Source organism: Gigantopelta aegis, chromosome 10, assembly GCF_016097555.1.
Source record: "Gigantopelta aegis isolate Gae_Host chromosome 10, Gae_host_genome, whole genome shotgun sequence".
NCBI lineage: Eukaryota > Metazoa > Mollusca > Gastropoda > Neomphalida > Peltospiridae > Gigantopelta > Gigantopelta aegis.
Genome location: NC_054708.1, coordinates 58,837,628 through 58,842,466, shown reverse-complemented (window position 1 = coordinate 58,842,466; position 4,839 = coordinate 58,837,628).

Below are 4,839 nucleotides of genomic sequence, written 5' to 3'. Positions count from 1 at the left end.
AATAAGAAAAAAGTGGCAGTATCTTAGTAGAGTATTTCACATGTAATACATGTCTTCTTGTATTAATTAATAACTGTGTGTTTTAACAGAAAATGTAACATTTCATTATGTACTGTAATAATATGTGTTTGAAGCTCCGAATAAAAATTTGAATAAAAAAAAAAAAAAAATTAATCAATCAAAACCCTGGGTTGTAATTTTTATGATCATGTTAATTCCAGGTACACTCTTTACGTTTCTCAACAAATATTAATGCATTGTATTGTCTGTATGAACCTTTGAGACTGTCCATTTTTTTAAAAATTGTTTTAAAATATACATAGGTAAAGGTAAACTCACAAAGGCTTTATAAATTGTCTTAAAATTACCATTGTAGGAATAAGTTTTTTTTTTTAGAAATAAAACAATTAACTGTGTTTTAGGCCGGGACATAATACTATATAATGTAATTTGCTCAACTCGATATTGACGTTGCATAAAAAGTGGTTTTTCCAATTATGTTTTGATAAGAAAATATATAGTTTATTTTAAAGAAATCCAAAAGCCAGTCATTTGTGACAACTTGTAAGTGTGGAGACGCATCCAAATTAAAAGTGTGACGTCAGATGTGAATTTACCGGCGTCGTGGTTAGGCCATCGGTCTACAGGTTGGTAGGTACTGGGTTCGGATCTCAGTCGAGGCATTGGATTTTTAATCCAGATACCGACTCCAAACCCTGAGTGAGTGCTCCGCAAGGCTCAATGGGTAGATGTAAACCACTTGCACTGACCAGTGATCCATAAGTGGTTCAACAAAGGCCATGGTTTGTGCTATCCTGCCTGTGGGAAGCGCAAATAAAAGATCCGTTGCTGCTAATCGGAAAGAGTAGCCCATGTAGTGGCGACAGCGGGTTTCCTCTCAAAATATGTGTGGTCCTTAACCATATGTCTGACGCCATATAACCGTAAATAAAATGTGTTGAGTGCGTCGTTAAATAAAAACATTTTTTCTTTCTGTCTTTCAAATGTGAATTCTTCGTCACTGTTATTAGATTTTTCAGTAATATAAATTGATGAATAGTAATAAATGAAATCATTGGTGTATATTTTTTTATTTCGCAACAGAAATGAATACACATTATTAACTGTATGAACCTTTGTGACGGTCCCTTTTAGAAAGTTGTTTTTAAATGTATATTGATAGAGGTAAACTCTTAAAGGCTTTATAAACTGCCTACAAATGATCATTGTAATTAGAGTGTAGAAAGTCAGGTTTCATATATACAACAGAATACAATGACACAAAATAATGCAGAATGCCCAAGAACAAGAAATAAATACATTAAGATACGAAAATGCAGCATACTTGGCGCATTGTCCCCCATTCAGTTAGCAATGTTATGTGCAGTATCGCGCACTGTAGGTATTTTGCACGCTTATGAACATGGAAATTATATTTTCTGTATATTAACTATTGCGATTTGGCTACAAATAATCGAAAGGATATGAGTAAATATGTTAAAGAGTTGAGATGGGCAGATAAGTGAAAAGATTTGTGAAAACATCAAGACCCAACAGACAAGGACTTAAGAAATGTCAATCTACAATACAGAAAGACTTGTGAAACTATCAAACAAAGACATGAAATATCAAGCTATAATACAGAGTGACTTGTACAAACATCAAGCTAGGACGTATGAAGCATCAAGCTACAACAAAGGACTTGTGAAAATATGAAACAAAGACTTATGAAATATCAGGCTACAATACAGAGTGACTTGTGCAGACATCAAGCTAAGACTTATGAAGCATCAAACAAGTGCTGTACCACTGAGCTACGTCCCGCCCCTATATTGTAACAGAGTATTAATATCAACGCGTATTTCAAGTTGTTCAGTGGTACAATACAGCTGGCGTGTTGTGTACGAACAACTCTTTGACTACTAGGTGTCAAATGAAGATGAATAACAAAAAAAGATCTAAAATTATCAATAAAATACGGTATAAACAGTTGTGGAAGAGTTGCATTTAAGAAAGTTTTCTTTTTGTTCAACGACATCACTAGAACACATTGGTGTTTTAATCCTCGGCTATTGGATGTCAACCATTTGGTAATTGTGACATATAGTCTTAAGAGTGGAAGCCTGCTACATTGTTCCACTATTAGCAAGGTATCTTTTATATGCACCATACCACAGCCAGGGCAGCATATACCACGCCCTGTAATATACCAGTCGTTGTACTCTGACAAGAACGAGAAATGGCCCAATGGGCCCACCGACGAGGATCAATCCTAGACCGACCGCGCATCAAGCGAGCTCTTTACCACTGTTCTACGTTCCGCCCTGCATTTATAAAAGACAAGATGACGAAAAAGAAACCTGATTTGAAACAATTATCACAGATTCTTTTAGAACTATTTATAAAATGTTTAAGAGAAACAGAAGATTATGCTGTATATGACATTTTTGGGGGAGTCTTTTAAGTTGCTACCCTTGAATCACGATCATTTAATATGTCAAAAAGCATGGCGGTGTCAAGTACAGCGTACACATCAAGGGTTTAACAATTTAATAATCCCTTGAACATTGTCCTTGTCAATACTGAATTTCTAGCTACAATAAACGCGGGTTTTTTTACACACCCGTTGTTTAGAACACAATTCGGTATTTATAATGACACATATACGTGTGATAACACCTACTAGGTTTCCAGCCTGGTACCAGAGCAAGTTGTAACGACGCAACGGATAGGTGTACGACTACTACACAGACTTCTCTCTCGGAAACCACTAACATCTAACCAGATTACTGAGGTGTGTGTCCAGGACAGCGTGCTTGAACCTTAATTGGATATAAGTACAAAAATAAGTTGAAATGAAATGAACACATATACGTCTGATAACAATTTAAAAACATAAGACTAGCTGCTCTTAGGTGATGACCCAGTTTTATCTTTTTTTATATTTATTATTAAACCTATTTCCGACACCACTATCCGAAACAGCCGGTTTTCTACAGGGCAGTAGCGGATACAGGAGGGGATGGGGGTGTTCGGGGTGTTCGAACTTCTCCAAAGTGGTCTTAATGCCTTCATAGACGTACCGGTCCCATTTTTGTAGAGGGCAAGCTGGTTTTCCCCCGAATTAAAACGAAAATACCCGAATCCGGATTACAACATTTATTTATATTATCATTACTGCCAAACAGCTGTATATAGGTTGCAAACTAATCACTACGCATTTTTACATAGATCACAAATAATTTTGCTGCTAGAATGATGGGAATTCATATTAACAAGGTCTCATATTAATATTTACATTTTGCCCGAATATCTTTATTGTGTTTGACCAAATTTGATGATGTACTCCCATCCTCGTTTCGTACGTTTGTGGGTACCCTGTCCTTGAAAGAAATGTGTGTTTGTTTTATTTGTTTTATTATTCTCCAGTTCATTTTGTCAGGGTTGGGGTTCCCCGATTCATCGCACCTCAAAATATTAATTAGAAAAAAGAAAGAAAGAAATGTTTTATTTAACGACGCACTGAACACATTTTATTTACGGTTATATGGCGTCAGACATATGGTTAAGGACCACACAGATTTTGAGAGGAATTCCGCTGTCGCCACTACATGGGCTACTCTTCCGATTAGCAGCAAGGGATCTTTTATTTGCACTTCCCACAGGCAGGATAGCACAAAGCATGGCCTTTGTTGAACCAGTTATGGCAAATACGACCACACCGTCCCCAATACCAGCCCTGGGTACGCCACCGGCGGTATCACAACCAATTAAGTTATTGCGTTCAGCTTCCCATTAAATCATATTATATAAATGGTAAAATGCACAAATCATTACACAAAATGTTCCAAAGAGAACAGTAGGAAAACAGCGCTATATTGCCTCAAAAAACGCGTCTCTACGCATCTATATTTCAAGTCTCATTGGGGGTGGGGGTACATGCCCTCATACACCCTAGATATCTCGCTCCCATCGGGAGCTCGATTCGTTTGTCTTCGGCAAACTCAAGTTGCCCTTTTTATATTTTTTTAACCCCACCCTTTTATAACTCACGGATTCGCCCCTGAGGAGTGTCGAGTTTTTTTTTTAGCTTTTGTACTAGTGAATAACATGATTTCTTTATGCTATGAATAACCTCGTGAATTTATCGACGTAATGGATCAAACTAAAGGTCTGTATCGTCAGGTCTTGGAAACTATGTGCATAGTAATACAACATAAATTACAATAGTTGACAGCTATAGTGGTTGTCGAACACTGACAGGGCTAGAGGAGACTCGAGCTTGTTTCCTCTGATGCAGGCCTGTAGTAACGATATCTGATGTGGGGGATACAATCTCTGATGGGGTGGGATGGGGTGGGGGCGCATAGCCTCTAGTAGGAAGGGGGGGAGCAAAAGCTATTCTTTCATATTATAGAGTAGAACAAAAACACGTACGGTTTCGTTCACTACAAACCACCCACACGATCACACAGTGACACGCCCCACCCCCATTCGGTTTATACGGGCCTGTAGTGTCGACTTGACCTACCCTTGTTATAAAACTACAGGTAAGGTTACAGGGTCCTGTAACTCAACTGAAACGCGAGATGTACGATAGACGACGGTGACATCTAATGATTTTTTCCGTTAACTCAAAGCGCACGTTCGTAGCATGGTCGTAAGTCCCTATATATTTACCAAACTACACTAGCCGTTACATGTTCGTAACGTTCACGTAGCGCAATCTTAGATAAACAGCCGGGAGAAACAATTTAACGTAAATTCATGAATGAGTCTTAACAGTACCTAAGTAAAAGCACTGTGATTATACAAACATATATCACACATATATACGCA